Source organism: Lissotriton vulgaris, chromosome 4_1 (assembly GCF_964263255.1).
Source record: "Lissotriton vulgaris chromosome 4_1, aLisVul1.2, whole genome shotgun sequence".
In the NCBI taxonomy this organism is placed as follows: domain Eukaryota; kingdom Metazoa; phylum Chordata; class Amphibia; order Caudata; family Salamandridae; genus Lissotriton; species Lissotriton vulgaris.
Window position 1 is genome coordinate 2092411703 of NC_141691.1, and position 20377 is coordinate 2092432079.

General features: G+C 46.5%; 1 protein-coding gene across 1 annotated transcript in view; it reads right to left on the reverse strand.

The window, feature by feature from the left end:
* LOC147725107 (uncharacterized) overlaps window positions 1-20377 on the reverse strand; it is a 352179-nt gene that overhangs the window by 3092 nt on the left and 328710 nt on the right. The gene's annotated exons all lie outside the window — the stretch shown is intronic.

Here is a 20377-nt window from a genome sequence, read left to right on the forward strand (position 1 = left end):
ATTCGTTTTTGTTTAAGCAATTCAGGTGATTAGGGGAGACAGAGTTCATCAGTTGAGTCCAAAGCACAACTTTCAGGCTCTGATGGTCTACTGCTGCGGAACACGCCAGGTTGGTGTCCTCTTCTCTTTCCTGTGTCATCACGGTTCTTCAGTTCTTCTTTTTTCCTCAAATCTGAGGAGGCAAAGTTCAAGGTTGCACCTAAATACTAAATTAAGGGGCAATAAAGGGGGTGCAGGTCAGGAGCAATGGGTCCGTTTCTTTTGGTGGGTATACCCTCTATTACGCCTCACTCCAGTAGAAGGGGGCATGAGCCTCTTCATAATTGGCTGAGTCCACTCATCTTCAAGTTGGAGGGGACTGAGATTAGTACTTAACCTTGCCTCTCCCACCCGAGTTGTGTGGTTAGCAAAGGGAGGCACACCTCTCTTCCTACCTTGGGTTTCCCTCTGATTCTCCCACCCAAAGTGGGGACCAGAACTGGTGGGAGTCAGCTGCTGGGGGCAGCCAAAGGCAAGGACATCGCCGAAGGGAGGAAGGCCTTTGAAGCATCCCCTATCATGAACACAGCCCACCCTGGAATAGGAGCCCATCCTCTGCGCAGGATGGGCTTTGTTTCTGCACCCAGAAAGCAGAAACCCTCTACCCAAGGATCCAGAAACCTGTCTGGTGGTGGTAAATGGTGGGCAGCCATTCAGGCACCGCCCCAGGGATGGTCGTTTTCAGGGGGCATCAATAAGATGCCCTCCGAGTGCATTTTACATTTAGTCCCACCCTGGTATTAGTGTGGGTTTTTTGTGCTGAGAAGTTTGCAACCAAACATCCCAGTTTTTAGTACAGCCATTATTCAGCTGTGGAGTTTGTAGTGACCAGCTCCCAGACCATATACTCTTTATGGGTTTACTACACTTACAATGCCTAAGAATGGACTTGGAGACTGTAGGGGTAAAGAGTTCATGCCTCTGTACCTTCACCTTAGGGCTCGAGCACCCTGCTAGAGGTGTGACTTATCTAGGCCTTAGGCCGTGGTTCATAGCCATGGGACACCGGGATGTGTCTCATGTCCATTCTTCTATTTTTCTCTGCACCAAAACATATAGCGTGCAGTAGCAAAGTGTGTGGGTTAAGGTATAGGGCCTCTGAGGGTGGCATATTTGGCGGTGCAGCTCTTAGAGGTCTTCCTTGGTCACAGTGCCCTTGGTACCCATGGTACCTTTTACATTGGGCTTGTCTGTGGCCAGGGGTGTACCAGTTATGGATACAACTGTACAGTCTTGGGAAAGAACACAGGCCCTGGGAAACTGATCAAGTCGAGTTGCATGAGATATCAGGCAAAAAACGGGGTAACCATTTAAAAAGAGGCACTTTATTAAGAAACCCCCCCAACGAAAGAGGATGAGTGTGAGAAGTTGGCCTGATATGTGGTGTTTCCAATTCTGGAACCACCTTGTATCAGTCCAAACAATCCCTTATGGTGTCTGGTTGTAAGTCAACCTTGTAGACAAGCTATCCTAGGGGTAGCATGGACTAAGCAGCCTTAAAGGCTTAACTTAAGAGGTCGTGTTAAGCGAGCTGTTTTACCACATACAATCCTGTAATACCAAATGAAAGGACACCACACCAGTATATATTATAAAAATATATGTGTTTATTTCTAAATTAATCCCCAGTACTCTTTATGAGCAAAGGGGCACAAGCGTTAAATCAAAAGCACAGTATAACATACAAAGTTGCACAATTATGGATGAGGGCGGGTGGCCACTCAGACCATATACTAAAAAAGTGGTATAAGAGATACCAATCGAACAGTGGTTAGGCCTAGGGCCTAGAGAATCGCTGGGAGCAGTCAGGACTAGCAATGCTGAAGTCGGGAGAAGCCCGCAGAATTCGGGTGCAGCACGTAAAGTGCGGCTTGCACCAATGCAATGTCAATGGTGCGTAAAAGTTACACAAAGTTAGTTTAAAGATACTTCCGCTGAACCTAGAGGAACAAAACTTAAGACACAGACCCTAGAGGTGTTTACCAGCGTAGGAACACCGGCGTTGCAATGTTACCTCACCCACAGGAAGTGGGTGCACAGGGTCGAAGTGCAGTCAGGTTTTGACACGCAGGTTCTTGGTGCTTGGAGCTGCAGAAGCTGCATGCGATGGGAAGCAGAAGTGTCCGGTGTGATCCAAGGGTGGATCGAAGTCGAGATGAATCTGAAAGCAGAGGGGACAGAGTCTGGGTCACTCAGCAGTGAACAGGGTGGAACGAGGACGGAACCAGGCAATGTCGGGCGCAATCAGATGGTTGTCGAGAGGCTTCTCTCCGCTGTCACGTGGGCTCTGGGGCATCTGCGATGTCCAGGAGCAGATCACGATCTGTCCCACGCAGGCTCTCGCCGTCAGCACCGTCGGCTTCAAGATTGCAGCAAACAGCACTTGGCAAAAGCAATCCACGCGGAACTGGGAGATTGCTTCTCACTCAGACCAGGAGGGTCAGAGTGGGGGCTCCTTTTCACAGGAGCTGATGCAGATCTGGAGCAACCAGAAAAGCAAGTCGGTTTCAAGTTTTCGTCGGCACAGGGGCCACAAGCCAGCTGGCAAGTGACCGGGCCAACGTGTCGAGCCAACACAAGCAGAAGGGCCCCACGCAGCACTCGTCGAGTGTGGAGGGGGTAACTTTGGTGCAAGTGTAGCTCCGGGTTGGGGCTTCTCAAACCCTGGCGTACAGCTTCGAGGGTCACTTGTGGGCTGCACGATCAGCGTCTTGTGGCCTTTTCAAGATGGCGTGCCCCACGCTTCCGGTCGCCTTCACGGGTCTCAGTTCTCCAGGGACTGTGGATCGGGCTGGGGGAAGGCAGGCAAGCTTGATCTCGTCGATCTCTGTCACTCCCGTTCCGGTGGGAACTGCAACAAAGCAAGGGTCGAGGGCTGGATGGTGCCTGTTTGCACAGGGTGGTCACTCCTTGACCACAAGGGAGATTCTTCAGTCTTCTACGTTGAGTAGGATGTCGAAGGGTCCAGAATTCGTTTCTTATGTTTCTTCAGGATGATCTGAGTTGCATTGGCACTGCTCCCACTCTTATTCGAATCTGGTGGGCTGGACATCCTGCTAGGTCCCCTCCTTTGGGTGGGACCCAGGAAGGGGGTGGTTACACCCCTTTCCTTTGATCCAGGCCGCGCTGGGACTGGGTCTGGTGTGCCCCAGAACCGGTTTGGCCGGATTATGCAAGAGGCAGCCTTGTGCTCCCCAGGCAGTGTCTGGTTTCTTTGAAACCGCCCTGCTACAATCCACTATCTCCTGTCTGGGGTGGTTTGACACCGCCCTTCGACAGGAAACCCTTTGTCCAGGCCACCATTTGCTGAGTTTTGGTCAACAGCAGGAAGCCAGACCCGTGTCTGTGGCAGAGGCATCCATTTTGTGGATCTGAGGCTCATTTTAAATCAACCGCGTTTCAGTAAAGTAACATGTCTTCTCCCTCTAGAAGGGTGGAATGCTACCCCCATTGCCAGTACTGGCGAGGGGGTAGTATTCCAAATCATATGACACCTTACACGACATGTTTTGATAAAGCCAAACCAAAGTTGCTATATAACCGCAAGGATTATAAGGCATTTAAGAGTATATGGTATGGCATTATCCCGGATCAGCTTAGGGAGTTGTTCCCGACAGCTGCAGACAGGCTCAGCTCATGCCAGAGCTCCATCTCACATAAAACCACGCACTCTGCCTCCAGGATTGATAAGGCCTTCCATAGGAGTGACTCACAGGTTTATATGTGTCCAGATATAGGTTTGGATATAGGTATACTATGTCTAAGCAAGGGGTGATTACACCCACTTGCCCCAGCTGAGTGATCAGCCAGTTGTGTCAATTTAAGAACCAGCCAGGGGTGGCAAAAGCTATGCTTCAGCCCCTGGTAGGCCTTGGTGGCACCTATGCCCTGAGCACCTATAGTGCATGGTACAGGGGCTGACAAGGAGTCCATTTCCAATTGTGGTATGTACCTATAGCACATGTATTACAAATTTAGAGAGAGAACAGCAGGCTGGGGGTCTGATTAGCAGGCCCACAGCCTCAGTAAGTCGAAAACCAGTGGAGCAAAAAACAAAAATTGGGGTGACCATAGTATAGCAGACCCTACTCTCCTACACAACCCCCCCCCCCCCAAACGCAGGGACATTAAACTTAACCTTGACCAGATAAGTCTTCATGTTCTAAGTGGAAGTACCTGGAGAGACCATCTGCATTACCATGGTCAGTCCCTGGGCGGTGCTCCACTGTAAAGTCCATCCCCTGTAGGGGAATGGACCACCTGAGCAGTTTGGGATTTTCACCCTTCATCTGATTTAGCCACAAGAGGGGCTTATGGTCTGTCTGAATTAGGAAGTGAGTACCAAACAAGTATGGCCTCAACTTCTTCAGGGCCCAAACCACAGCAAAGGCCTCCCTCTCAAGAGCTGACCAACGTTTCTCCCTGGGGGTCAGCCTTCTGCTAATAAAAGCAATGGGCTGGTCTTGACCATCTTGATTAAGTTGTGAAAGCACAGCTCCCACCCCCAACTCAGAAGCATCTGTCTGTACAATGAACTGTTTGGAGTAGTCAGGACTCTTCAGGATAGGTGCAGAGCACATGGCCTTCTTCAGGTCGTCAAATGCCTTTTGACAGCTAACTGTCCACTAACCCTTTTTGGGCATCTTCTTGGATGTCAAGTCATTCAATGGTGTCACAATGGACCCATAGTTCTTTACAAATTTTCTGTAATACCAAGTCAGGCCCAAGAAGGCTCTGACTTGTGTCTGGGTAGTTGGAGGAGCCAAGTCCTGTATGGTCTGGATCTTACTCTCCAATTGTTGAACCTGACTTCCACCTACTAGGTGGCCCAGGTACACAACCTTGCTCTCCCTATCTGGCACTTGGTAGCCTTGATAGTCAGGCCTGCTTTTTGCAGGGCCTCCAGGACCTTCTTCAGGTGGATCAGGTAATCCTCCCAGGTGGAGCTAAAGACAGCAATATCTTTTTTTTCGGTAGTCCACACAAAACCTCATTTCTCTCTTTCCATCTTTGGTATGAGGTTTTGGCACAAGGACCACTGGGCTAGCCCATGGGCTCTCTGGTGGCTCAATCACTCCAAGCTCCAACATCTGTCGCACCTCAGCCTTTATAAAATCCTTCACATGGTCAGGTTGCCTGTAGATCTTATTCTTCACAGGCATAATGTCACCAGTGTCCACCTCATGGGTGCACCAATTAGTCTGGCTGGGTGTGAGTGAAAACATATGCCTGTGGGCCTGCAACACCTGTCTGCAGTCCACCTGTTGCTGCTCAGTGAGGCTGCCTGCCAAGGCTACTCCATCAACTGAACCATCATCAGGGTTCTGGGAAAGCAGGTCTGGGAGAGGGTCACTCTCTTCCTCCTGATCCCCATCTGTGGCCATGAGGAGACTCATGTCCTCCCTGTCAACAAATGCTTTCAAACGGTTTACATGGAGCACCCTGTGTGGGATCCTAGGGGTGCCAAAGTCAACCACATAGGTGACTTCTCCCTTTTTCTCAATGATAGGGTAGGGTCCAGTCCATTTGTCCTGGAGTGCTGCTGGCCCCACTGGGTCCAACACCCACACCTTCTGCCCTGGCTGGAACTCAACCAAAACAGCCTTTTGGTCATGCCAAGCTTTCTGTAATTCTTGACTGGCCTCAAGGTTTTTGGATGCTCTCTCCATGTATTCAGCCATCCTGGAGCGGAGACCAAGTACATAGTCCACAATATCTAGCTTAGGCTTTTTGAGAGGTAACTCCCATCCTTCCTTCACCAAACACAATGGACCCCTCACAGGGTGGCAAAACAAAAGTTCAAAAGGGCTGTAGCCAACTCCCTTCTGTGGGACCTCTCTGTAAGCAAAGAGCAAGCAGGGTAAAAGGATGTCCCATTTCGGCCTAAGCTTCTCTGGTAAACCTTTTATCATTCCCTTTAGGGTCTTGTTGAACCTTTCAACAAGCCCATTGCACTGTAGATGGTAAGGTGTGGTAAACTTATAGCTTACTCCACACTCTTTCCACATTGCTTTTAAGTATCCAGACATAAAGTTGGTACCTCTGTCTGAAAGAACCTCCTTTGGAAAGCCCACTCTTGAGAAAACTGCAATGAGGGCTTTTGCCACCACAGGTGCTGTGGTGGTCCTCAGGGGAATTGCCTCTGGGTACTTGGTGGCATGATCCACTACCACCAGTATAAATCTGTGCCCAGATGCTGTTTGAGGATCCATGGGACCCACAATATCTATTCCAACTCTTTCAAAGGGTACCCCCACCACAGGTAGTGGTATCAGGGGGGCCTTTGTTGTGGCACCTGACTTACCACTGGCTTGGCAAGTGACACAGGAGCGACAAAACTCCTTGACATTTTCTGACATGTGAGGCCAGTGAAAGTGTGAAACAAGCCTGTCCCAAGTCTTATTCTGGCCTAAGTGTCCTGCAAGGGGAATATCATGGGCCAAGGTGAGAAGGAAACCCCTAAACTTCAAAGGTATAACCAACCTCCTGGTGGCACCAGGCTTGGGGTCTCTAGCCTCTGAATAAAGGAGTCCTTCATCCCAATAAACTTTATGGGCACCTTGAGCATTGCCTGCAGCCTCAGCAGCAGCTTGCAGTCTGAGGGGTTCAAGTGAAGGGCAATCTAATTGGGCCTGCCCCAGGTCTGCCCTTGAGGGTCCCCCTGTCCCCAGAAACTCAACCTGGTCAGGTTCAAGCTCCTCAGAGACAGTCTCCTCTTGGACTGCAGAATCAGTTTCCTGTGAAACCTGATCCTCAACCTGGGGCAAGTGGGAAGGCACAGCCTTAACCCTCTTGCTCCTTCTCTTGGGTTGTGGTTGGTCTAATGTTTCAAGATCCACCACTGGTTCAGGAAGGCACTTCTTAGCCTGAGACCTTGTCACTGCAAGGACATGAGCTGAAATCCCTAGCATTTCTGCATGAGTCCTGTACTCCACTTCTGACCAAACTGAGCTTTCAAGATCATTGCCTAACAGACAGTCTACTGGGAGGTCTGCACTCACAACAACTTTCTTTAGGCCATTTACCCCTCCTCAGGAGAAGTTCACAACAGCCACACTATGTGAAGTAGTGGAGTTGCTTGCATTGGTCACTAGGTAACTTTCACCTAGTACAATCTGACCAGGGTCCACAAAGTCTGGTGTCACCATAGTGACACTGGCACAAGTGTCCCTGTAGGCCTGAGCCAGTTTCTCATTGATTAAGGGAGTCTGCCTATATTTGCCCAGGTTACTGGGGCTTACTGCAGTGGTCAAATATAAGTCCACATCATATAGGAGAACTGCCTGTGTGGGGATTCTGACTAGGCCAGATTCCACCTCAGTACCCAGGGTTAACCCTACTATCCCCTTAGGTTTTGCACTACCACTGCTGACTGTACTAGGGGGTGCAGTAGCTTTAGGAGCTGCAGTGGCAGGAACTGGATTTTTCTTAGTGCATTCACTGCTCCAGTGTGAAACTGATTTGCAAGTATTATACCAAGGTTTCTTTGGGCCATCATTCTTCTTTTTCTTTTTGTCATTTTGGGAACCACCCTCCTTATTACTAGTTTGGGGGCCTGAAGACTTCTGGTCCTTTTCTTTATCTTTCTGATTCCCACCCTTCTGGTCTGTTTTCTTCTGGTCACCGTGGTTCTGGGGTTTCTGCTTAATCCTTGTTCTGACCCATTTGTCCGCCTTCTTTCCCAATTCTTGGGGAGAGGTCAGATCAAGGTATTGATGCAACAGCTGGTTCTGACAGTTATTAAGGATCTGCTCTCTCATTATAAGATTGTACAGTCCTGTATAGTCTGATACTTTACTTCCCTGCAGCCAACCCTCCAAAGCCTTAGTGGCACAATCAACAAAATCAGTCCAGTCCTGAGTCTGTGCTTTCTGGGTGTCTCTAAACACCAAACTTTATTGCTCAGTGGTTAGGCCAAACCCTTCAATAAGAGCACTCTTCAGGACAGAGTAGTTTTTGGCATCCTCAGGTCTAACTGTGAGGAGCCTATCCCTCCCTTTCTCAGAAAAGGAGTACCATAAAATTGCTGCCCACTGATCCTCAGGGACCTGCTGTACCATGCAGGCCCTCTCAAGAGCAGTCATCCATTTGTGGATGTCATCCCCTTCCTTGTAGGGGGGCACAATTTTTGTCAGGTTTCTATTATCATAGGCCCTGTCTTTCTCTTTAGGAACTTTGCTGCCACCAGTGGCATCTAAGCCACACAATTTTCTTTCTCTTGCTAAAGCAAGTTTAGCTTGAGCCAAGGCTATCTCTTCCCTCTCTATCTGGAGTTGGACAGCCCTCATCCTGGCCTTATGCTCTTAACCTCTGGGGGGAAGTCATTCCCCTTTGAGATTCTCTTGAGACACTAGAAACATGAGAGTCTCCTGATCGAGATCTCACCCTCCTGTTGCCTGGGAGAATTAAGTTATGGGATCTGGGGAGGTGCTGGCCCTCTCCACCCCCATGTAGGTCTAGATTGGCCTGGTTAAGCCTGCCAATCTGTACCTGGGTCACCCTTTGATCCTGATCTTCAGGCTCCTCTATCTCTGAGCCTTCTTCTTCCTCTTCCTCCTCCTCTTCTTCTTCTGGAAGATCCTCATTCTCAGGGGAGTTCACCCCCTCACCTGAATCTAAGGGAGCCTGACTCACCTTATCTAAGTTATACTTTTCCAGGATAGCTATCAGGAAGGAATGGTAGGGCCTCTGCCCTTTTTTAGCCCCCTTGCTGTGGCTAAGGTTTTCATATCTGGAAGTTGCCTTGGTAGGGTCAACTGCTACAGGAGCAGAGCCTGAGGCTCCACCTGTATCAGACATGACTGCTAGTGAGGTGTAAGTGGTGCACTTACCTACACTAAGTGTTTTCCTACTGTACCTTGCTAGTGAGTTGTAGTCAGGGTGTGCTAATCCCTTTAATCTACAACTACTAAGTTCAGTAGAACTTAATATGCTAAGCTTTTGATTTTATATGTACCTAAGGTACTTGATGTGATCTTTCAATTTGATATAAAGATTGCAATGGTAAAACAAACAGCAAGCTCAAATCGGCACCGCTGCGCACCAATGTGAGAAGTTGGCCTGATATGTGGTTTTTCCAATTTCCCAAGGGAGTCTTCATTTTTTAAGTGGAATAATCTGGAAAGGCCATCCGCATTGGCATGGGCAGTCCCAGGTCTATGTTACTGTGTGTTGCGGGGCAAGTGGGGCAGAAGGAACTGACGCAGAGGCGGTAGTCGTATGTTTAAGCGATGGCTTTATTTTTATAAACACTCATCGCTTTCTGCTGGTCAGTCTTTTCCTGGCGAACGCGGCAGGGCCCGTCCTGGTCTGACGTAGGGGCTCCAGGCTCTTGCGGTATCTTCACCAAGCCTTATCGAGCCAGGTGGCTCCGGAGGTGTTGTTGCCCCAAAACAAAAGAAACGAAACTGAGATTTAGGACAAACGTCCTCGTGCTTTTCACCAGGGACCGGGAGTGAGCGAAACCGAGTGCTCCGGTGCTCTGGGGTTTCTAGTGAGGATGGGGTTGAGGATTGGTGCTCGTGATCGGGAGGAAGGAAAGTTACAGTATTTACACTATGTACAAGGAAGTCTGTACACATATGGCGGGGTGTTTTGCTAAGCAGGAGGGTTGCGTCTTCCCACCCAGCCAGCTACCTTCTCCCGTACCTGGTCGAGCCACGCACCTCCCGCGGGAACGTGGTGGGGCGACTCGTAGGGACGTTGGCCTCCTGGCTTGTCGTCGATGCTCCTCCATTCCGCACACCTCTCCTTCGCTTCGTCTTCTTCCTCCGGTCTCACTGTTCTCCACTCCGCTCTCTCGCCTTCCACTCCTTCCACCTCCAGGGAAACGTCGTCCACCGACTTCCTGGTTCTGCTTGTTCTTGGCGGGTCCTGCGCGATGACATCACATCGAGGAGGAGTCGGGTTAAAGGAGCTGTGTGTTGTTTTGTCATCCTGCCACCAAGGGGGTCGTCCAACCTGTATCCATTCTTCAGCAGGAGGGTATTGCTGCATAGAGGGTACAGAGGTGGGTGAGAGGGGGACGGCGGACCACCAGTCCTGCAGTTCTTTGGACCCCTCAGTCGTCTGACCCGCCCCGTCACACAGTGTAAAATCTATTTCCTGTAGGGATGTGAACTACATCAAACATTTTGGGTTTTCTCCTTTCATCTGCCATCTGAGAGGCCAGTGGTCAGTTGAGCTAGGAAGTGAGTATCAACAGGAATTTTCTCAGCTTCTTCAGGGACCAAAACACAGCACAGACCTCCCTCTAAATGGCTCTCCAACGCTGCTGTCTCGGAGGAGACTTTGGCTTATGAAAGCAACAGGTTGGTCTTGTCCATCATCATTTGTCTGGGATAGGACAGCTTCTTTCCCCAGATCAGATGCATCAGACTGCTCTATGAAATGCTTAGAGTAATCTGGAGCTTTGGGAATAGGTGCTGAGTACATTGACTCTTTTAGAGTGTCTAAAGCCTTTTGTCAGCCAACTATCCAGTTTCTTTTCTTGTGCATCTTGTAGGAGATACGTTCTATGAGGGGAGACACAATTGACCCATATGTCTTCACAAACCTCCAATAGTACCCGGTCAAACCAAGGAAGGCCATGGCTTTGGCCTGGGTTCTTTGAGCTTTTCAATCCAGGATGGTCTGGATCTTGGGTTGGAGGTGTTGGAATTGGCCTTCTCCTACAGGGTGGCCTATGTACACAATGGCTCCCTGTCCTATATGGCACTTGGATGCCTTAATAGTTAGTCCTGCAGCTGGCAGGGCCAGTAAACCTATTTCGCAGGTGGACCAGGAGATCCTGCCAGGAAGAGCTAAACACAGCAATATCATCAGGATAAGCTGCACTAAAGCCTTCCAACACAGCACAGACTCGATTCACCAACCTTTGGATGGTGGCAGGGGCATTCTATAAGCCAAGGGCATCTTAGTAAACTAGAAGTACCCATCAGGTGTGGAGAATGCTGTCTTTTCTTTTGCTCCAGGTGCCATGCCAATCTGCCACTACCCTGCAGTAAAGTCAAAGGTACTTGAGTATTTGGCGGCCCCTAACTTATCTATTTATTAATCAGTCCTGGGGGTGACATTTTGGGGACTAGGACTACTGGGCAGGACCATGGACTCTTAAAGGGCTCAATGACCCCCAACTCCAGCATCTTGCTAACTTCAGCTTTGAGGCTTTCTTTGACTTGGTCAGACTGGCGATACATTCTTGTTTTGACAGGCAAGCTTTCTCCAGTGTCCATATTATGGGTACACCAGGGGGTCTGACCAGGGGTCAAGAAAAAGTGCTGTACATACTGTTGCAGAACCTGTCTGCAAACAGCTTGCTGTTGGGCATGGAGGGTGTCTGTGTAGACAACCTCATCCACTGACCCATCTTGGGGACTGCAAGGGAGGAGATCAGGGAGAGGTTCACTCATCAGTAACCATCAGAATGGTTACAGCAGCCCTGTCGCAATAGAGTTTGAGGTGGTTCACATGTATGACCCTTTGGGAGGACCTGCTATTGCCCAAGTCAACCAAGTAGGTAACCTCACTTTTTTTCTCAAGGATATGGTTAGGGCCACTCCATTTGTCTTGGAGGGCCCTTGGTGCAACTAGCTCTAAAGCCCATATGTGTTGGCCTGGTCAGAATTCTACCAGTGCAGCTTTTTACCCATACTAGAACCTCTGGAGCACCTGCCTGACCTCAAGGTCTTTGGATGCTTTCTGAATGTACTCTGCCATCTTGGAATGAAGGCCTATTACATAGTCCACCAAATCTTGCTTTGGTACCTGATGGGGTCTTTTTTATCCTTACCTCACAAGTGAGAGTGGTCTCCTTACAGGGTCACCAAACAAATGTTCAAAGGGTGAGAATCCTACTACCTTCTTAGGCACCTCTCTGTAGGCAAAAAGGGTACGGTAATGGAACACCCCATCTCCTTTTTAGGGAGTCCAATTATCATGTCTTTCATTGTCTTGATAAACCTTTCAAAAAGGCCACTGGCTTGTGGGTGATAAGGTGTTGTGAACCTGTAGGTCACCCCACACTCATAGCACATATGTTTCAAGTATGCAGACATGAATCCGGTATCTCAGTCTGATATCACCTCGTTAGGAAACCCTACCCTGGTGGAAACACCAATCAGGGCTTAGGCTACCACAGAGGCTGTAGTAGTCCTGAGGAGGATGGCTTCAGGATACCTAGGGAACCCCAACCACTGGTAGCGAAATTAAGTGGGCTTCAGGGTACCCTCCTATGCTGCCACTGGCTTGACAGGTGACACAGGAGCTTAGAAGCTCCATCACATTTGGGAGATCTAGGGCCAATAAGAGTAGGTGACCAATCTTTCCCAAGTTTTGGTCTGGCCCAGATGCCCAGCTAGGGTGATGTCATGTGCTTAAGTGAATAGGAACTCCCTATACAGCTGAGGCACTACCACTCTCCTAGTGGCTCCAGCTTTGGGGTCTCTAGCCTGAGTGTACAGGATCCCTTCCTCCCAATAGAATTTATGGGAACCTTTGACATCTATCTGCTCCTGTTCCCTAGGGGTCCTCTTGGTCCCAAGAGCTCTACCTGATAAGGTTCAAGCTCCATGGGCCCAGTTCCCTCTGGGGCTGCAAGTTCTCTTCCTGGTGAAAGTGCTCCTGTTCTTTTTGCTATGTGGAAGCTGCTTCACCAGTCTACCTATCCTTTCTCTTGGAAGGCTGTGCCATAATTTCATCATTTCAGGCTCCAATCTTCATTGTTCAACCTGTTTCAGGTATTGTGCTCAGGATTTCAAACACGATGCCCCGGGGATTTGCAGCATGGGTGCATATGTCTGTCTTTCTTCCTCAACCCATGCTGAGGTTTCAAGATCATTTCCAAGCAGAAAGGTGGCAGGAAGCCTTGAAGAGACCACTACCTGTTTCAGGTCAGCACCCCCCCCTACAGTCTAATATCACCATAGCCATGGCATGGTTAGTGGTCACACTTTCAGCATTGGTAAATGGATAGGTTTTTTTTTCTTACAGGTAGGTATAGCTCTGGGGAAACCAGTGTATCTCTCTGTCAAGTTTCAGGCCCTACTTAGAGAACTACATCTCCCAGAGTGCCTGTGGCTTAGTCTGTTGTTTGTGTTGTGTGTGTTTTACTCCGTTTTCTATATCTGTTCTTTTCCTCATCTCTCCGGTGCTTGTCACTTTTGCTGCCTGCCTACCTTTTATTCCGAGGATTGCTGAAGCCTTACGAGGCCCCTTGCCTTTGCCTTTTAGATTATTGTTGCTCGGAGGAGCGGAGACCGAGCGAAGCCATGCTGCAGTCTGTTCCGCTGCACGGCGTGTTACTGCCCTTTGACCTGGAGCCGCGCTGCAGGCTGTGGAGGAGCCGCGCTGGAAAGTCGAAGCCGTGGTGGAAAAGCCGAGTCGGCGTTTGCGGAACTGTTGGTACGTGAGCTCTGCAAGGCGTTCTAACAAATGAAAGAATTATCGAACGTTTCTGATTAGAGCCTTCACCGGCACCTGTGTAGAAGCGGCTGCTTCTACGTGTCATTACATTTAGGAGATTGAAGACTGTCTTTCTTGAGCACCATTTATTTTTCTTGAAAGCGTGGAACTGTTGTCGAGTCAGGACATTCATTCTGGTGATTTGGCATATAAGTACTTTCTGCATAAGCAGCATAACCCGGAGATCATTGACAGGCTATTTGATTTACGAGACTTCAGTAGAGAAAGCGCATTAGCTTTGGAGATGTGTAATTAAGACTAAGGATTCTGCTTTCTCTCTGGAGCTGAAAACATTATGGAGTCTATTTTTTCTTTTTCTTTTTATCATTGTTTTTCTTGGATGATTGTGGCAGTCTAGACTAGTGAGTATACTTTGTGTATCTCCAACCCTATTTCTATTGTTTTCATATAAGGGATGGGGTGTGTATTTACACGTGTCTTTTTGTGTATCCCTGCAGAATACTTACGTAGCAAGCAAAGACAGAACTTCAACCCGTCTTCGCCAGCTGTAGATGGTTTCTGGCTGCCAGCCTGTTTTCTTAATTTTCTCCATTTTTTCCCCTTCCCTGGGAGGGGTTTCCCTAGAGGAGTTTTATACTTATGGCTCGTCGGGGGAACTGTTCCTAGGGAGGAAGGAAGTAGGCAAAGTCCTCGCTCCTGCTGCATCTGACTATCAAGGTTAGTCATCCTGCCTCGTTCGTGACAGAGTGACAAGCCCACGTTTTCTTGCGGCCCGAGCGAGGGATACCAACACCGTATTGCAAACCGTGTTGGATTCTCTAACTGCTTTACGGGTAGAGGTGGACGCAGTGAGAGGGGAGAACCATGATATGCGGAATGAGATGGGGGCTCTCAGACGTGATGTTGAGGGATTGGCCCAAGCTAGGACTGCAGGAAAGCAGTACATTAGAGAGGCTACTTTACCCCCCCTGTCCAAACATCTTCCCATTTAGCTCATGGAGGGCAGGGTCCATCCACCATTCAGGTCATACAACCCGTTCAGCTACCATTGGCACCGCCTGAAAGATTCTTAGGGGATCCTAAGAAATTTAGCACCTTCCTGGGGCAGTGTAAGTTGCATTTTATTTTCTACAACACAATGTGGACAGTGGACCACTTTTAACACCCTATAAGCACCAATCCATATGTCACCACTATCTATGTTTGAATTATTTTTCAAATTGCGTGCAATTTTCAAATACTCCCTGTCCAAAGAGTATATCCCAGAAACCTTGGGAAAGGTCAATATTAAAACAAATTTTTGAAATGCACCGCTCAAAAAATCAGATTTACACCATATATCAGTGAAAAAGTCTGTAATCAGAAAGATTGTTCCAAATGAGAGAACGCTGAGTCCGTAATTGCAAAAGAGTGTTCAGAATTCCTTTAATATTCCAATTGAGAAACCAGCCAACGCGTTTCCTTCCGTCAAGCGGAACTTCTTCAGGGCTGTGAATCGTGAAATGAAACATACAAAAAACCACGTGTAAATACCTTCAAAACAAAATAGTGTGCTACATACATAGAAGACAGACGACATTAGCTTCACTAAGTCAAGCCAAAAGTTAAGAACATACTACAATTTAAAAATGCAGCGATCACATCACATCAAAGAGAATTATCCTGTCCATTTCAATGAGTTCTTGAGCTGCATAAGAAGTTTAAAAACAGATCTCAATTTACACCCACAAGCATATGCCTGGGGGTTTTAAGCTAATACTGTCGGACAGAAGATCATTTAGTTTAGACACATAGTATTTTTCCTCAAATTCAGTTTGCATATAGTAATGCTTACAAGATTGCAGTTACCAGAAACAGCGTTATCATTGTTTATCAATCAAATCTAAATTTATGACTGCAACACAATTCCGCACCAAACGTTTGCTTGACCATTCAGATTATTTCATTGTTCCAAATCAGAGATACTTATTTCCAAGTTCAAAAAATGCCAGCACTGTTAGAGAGGATAGTTTCAAATGAAAGGGTTACATTTACACAAATGAATACTGTGGGGAATGTTACGTTACCCTAGAGAATGGACCTCAATTGCATCCCTGTTGTAATACATTATAATTGGAAAAGAACGCTCACTTTTTGAGAGATGTGCCCGTTGTCTAAGTATGCCTCTATCATGGATAGTGCTTACATTCCCATCATTAACCAACCGGTCCAAGCTACGCATAGAGCAACAGCCTAAGATCTCCATACTTATCTCCAAAACAACAAAAATAACAATAATAATAATAATAACGGTCCCATATGAAGTAATCTTTCATGCATAGTACATATATTAAGATAAGTTTCCTACTGTAATATCAGTTGACAAACGTGGATATTGTCTGAGCCGGGATCACGAGATGTAGTAATTATCTATTTCCTCTATCTGGGTTGTGATGAATAAAGTGAATTTCGGGATGTAAGTTGAAAATATGGTAATCACCCAGAAATATATATAATAGACATATATGTCCGGAAAGAAAGATTCTCAAACTGTTCGAGTTTATATGTGCAAAGCGGCCAACACCATATCTTGACCCTAAGCACTGTAGACATATATAATCAGTAAATACCTTATAGCTTCAAAAGGAAATATGCCTTGAGAAGACACTCCTACTTCTTCATCCAAGATAACAAAACGTTGCATTATTCATTGTAGAATGTTGACCTGAAATGATATTCAGACCGTAACTAATTCAGTTACAAGGATACATATAAGCTACATTGCTCGTACTTTATTCGAGTAAGGGTCTATATCTCGCATGAGGTCTAAGATATTCGAGTAACATACCTTAACTCATGTGGTGTGCACGTTATGCACTGTCACTTAGTTAGACTCGTAGATCCCTAGTCGGCTCCAAAGGCACAGTCACTTTGAGGTAGTTACCTAAAAACCAAAGTATATATAGAACCATTCATGCACTGTATGCAAAAACGTGGTTCATGAGACAAATATAGGCACCATGCGTTCTCAGATGGAAACTTCAGTCCACTGAAAAGCCACCCGTGTCATCCTATCATTATAAACTGAAAAGAGACTCTGTTACCCTTCGTTTCAGAAATGCAAGTCATTGCACAGTTACATCAGATATTGACAAGCAGGTCGCGATATTCTTGCTATCAAGGATGGTGGGGCATGCCAGGCCGTCTCTCCAAGACGTAATTTTTTATTGGAGATGGAACGCATCCGCCAAGGGGCAAAGAAACCCAATGCCAACCCAGACCCAAAACCAGAAGGGGAGGGAAAAGGTGGAAAAACAACACAGCCAAAGGGGGTAACTGCACATCCAATGGACACCAGATCGAAGAGAACCTAGATAATCTGATTCCCCTTGCCGATACTGACGCAGAAATAGAACCTATAACATGTACTGAAAACGCCCTGTCTATTGTAAACCTATCAGACCGCAAACTCACAGATGTGGAGAATAACATCTTAAAGAGAGGCCTAAGTTTTTGTCCATCACAGGTGGGGGATCCAACCTTATTGATGGTAGATTTGTTCAAATTCATACGACTTTTGAAATTAAAAGATCATTTTCACAACCATCCCAGAGCAGTTGTCTGTGATTTAAGTACCAAACCTGTGTGTACTACTACTATCACTGACCTCCAGAATGCACAACTTTTGCTATCTATCGAGACTGGTGATAATCCATCATTGCAGGAAATTCGCTCTGATTTAAACATTGAAGAGGACACAACCATTAACAGTGGTTTAAAGGCTCGTTCCAAATACACCCCTACTAATACACACATGAACATCGATGTGTTTAAGGAAAGAGTCTCACAAGATTTTTACAAAATGATTGATTCACCTAATAAATACACACATAAACAAAATAACTTAACAAAGGCAGAAAGACTGGCTCTTGATGGCTTGGCCAAAGACAACAGTATCACAATAAAGTAGGCTGACAAGGGCGGCAATGTGGTTGTAATGAACACTGTCGACTATGAAGGTGAGATCAGTAGACAATTAAGTGACACCACTTGCTATAAAAGACTCTCAGATGATCCCATTCCTTCCCTTGTCACTCACATCAATAATCGAATACATGACTGGGGTGAGATTGGTCTCCTGTCTGAAGAGGAATGTTGTTATTTGAAAATAACCCACCCAATGGCACCCTGTATCTACATATTGCCTAAAATACATAAGGGAGGCCATTTTCCACCAGGGCGCCCGATTATATCGGGGATCAATTCCCCCACGGAACGCCTTTCACAATATGTAGATGGGTTTTTGCAACCCTTAGTGGTGAATTTACCGTCCTATATACAGGACTCTGGGGACATTTTGAAGAAACTAGATGGTCTGGAATGGTCAGCTGACCTTATGTTCGTCACACTTGACGTGACGGGACTATATACGTGCATACCGCAACATTTTGGCATCAGAGCACTCTCGTCATTTTTATCTTTGAGGACGGCAGATCACATAGATCACAATGAAATGCTCATTGAAATGACGGAACTAATACTGTCAAGAAACTTCTTTCTACATAAAGACCATTGGTACCACCAAATAAGGGGCACCGCAATGGGGAGCAAATTTGCTCCTTCGTACGCGGGGCTGTTTATGGGGTGGTGGGAACGTGAACATGCCTGGAGTAAATATGCCTCCCCCTGGATAGATATGATTATATTTTGGGGAGGTATATTGATGATATCATCATGTTATGGAAAGGGAGTGAAGCGCAATTACAGGAGTATTTCAACTTCCTGAATGATAACCCCTATAACATACAACTTACAGTTAAATCTAACAAGAACCAGATAGAATTTCTGGACATACTGTTTTACATTGAGAATAACACAATTCAAAGTAATCTGTACCGTAAAAGCACGTTGTGCAATAGCTTGCTGCATGCGTCGAGTGCACACCCTAGCTCCACTATCCGTAATATACCATATGGGGAGATGGTGCGCATTCGGCGCAATTGCAGCAAAGAAGAAAACTTTAGACACGCCATACAGGACTGCAAAAACAGATTTGCCAATAGGGGGTACAATAAGAAAACCTTGGATAAGGCGGAAAAGAGAATTCTGACTGTCACACGCAGCAATACTCTCATTAAAAAAGCGAAGAACAATAAAAGGAAGAACAAACCAAAAATGGCCTTCACCACCCAATACACACAGAATAGCACAGAGGTTTTCAAAGTTTTGAGAAGGCACTGGAAACTTTTGTGTGAAGTTCCCAACTTAAAAGAAGACATCTCAGAAAACCCTAGTGTTACCTTCAGGAGAGGAAAAACCTTACGGAATATCTTGTGTCCCAGCTATCCTATCAAGAGAAAAACAGGCACATGGCTGCAGACAAAACCAAAGGGTTTTTATACATGTGGAGGGTGTAATGTCTGCCCATTTGGCAAGAACAAAACAAAGAAATTCAGATATAACACTGACAGAGAATATGAGATAAGGCATTATATCAATTGCAACACGAGTCATGTGATTTACGTTATTGGCTGTGGATGCAACAAGATATATGTTGGAAGTACTATACGAAATTAAGGATTCAAGAACATACCCGTGCCATAAAAAACTATGACTTAAAGTACCCCTTGACTTATCATATGCAAGAACACCATAAAGATAGTAAGGTACTATGGTTCCAGGGTATTGACTACATACCACCGCATCCAAGGGGGGGAAATCGTGAACTTACCCTTAGGAAAAGGGAAGCGGCTTGGATATGTCGCTTACGATGTGTGGAGATAGGACATAACACAGAGGACGAGATGCACTACTATCTTAGCTAGGATACTTTTGCCATTGTGACTGAAATATAATTGCAAATATCACAGATATGAAAGCTAACCAAAAATGAAGTATGTATGCTTGATATTCAGTTCACCTGTCTCCATGGCCCCTACTCACCTTTTCCGTATCCTTTTTTGATTTCTGTATTCCATCATTAATTTTATCACTACATTGATTGCCTCCTTTTAGAATGTGATTTGGTTGGTCTTGTAAATTCATATTGGGGATGGACTTTCCCTGTTGTCACATTGCCGGTCCTGGCTCGTGTGAAGCGCCAGCAATATTTTCTCCCCATTGACATTGGTTTGTCTCCTAAAATTAACCGTTCTATTTTCATGCATAAAAGACCATTTTATTTATAACCAATTTATTTATATAACTCATTTTTTGTTACATATCGCGTGTTTTATTGTACAACATTTCATTTCATTATGCCCATATTGACCAGTTGAAAATGGCGGCCGCTTTTGACCGAGAACTAGAGGTATCGGTCGGGGGTTCTACCTACCACCAACACGTGGAGAGGGAGTGGCCTTTTTAACCAATCTCAGGGATAGGGCGCCATAATACGGTTTGGAGAAGATTTGGCGCGCAGACTGCAGAGACGCCGACTGGGGGTATCGAATGGGACCCTGACAGGTAGGACCTTAATGAGACAATTTCGCTTGTAACGCGCCCGAATGACATTAATATTTTTATGCCGATAAGCTTAGAACATATTATTATTTACGATAAGGTTTTTTTTTCGTGACACTTTTGGCTTCCCCTCCCATATGGTTGACGCTTTCTAATAGGTAATGGCTCTGGGTATCTATAATATGGGCGAATGGAAATATATACCTTCCTGCGACTCGGTAGTGGAAGCTTTGTGATAAGGGCACCCCTCCGACATCTCAGTCATCCCGTTCCTCATTGTCGACGCCAACCAACACGTAATGTTTATATGTGCCTATGACATGGGCTCACACATATATATATATTCCTGTTACTTGGTAGCAAGAATATCGCGACCTGCTTGTCAATATCTGATGTAACTGTGCAATGACTTGCATTTCTGAAACGAAGGGTAACAGAGTCTCTTTTCAGTTTATAATGATAGGATGACACGGGT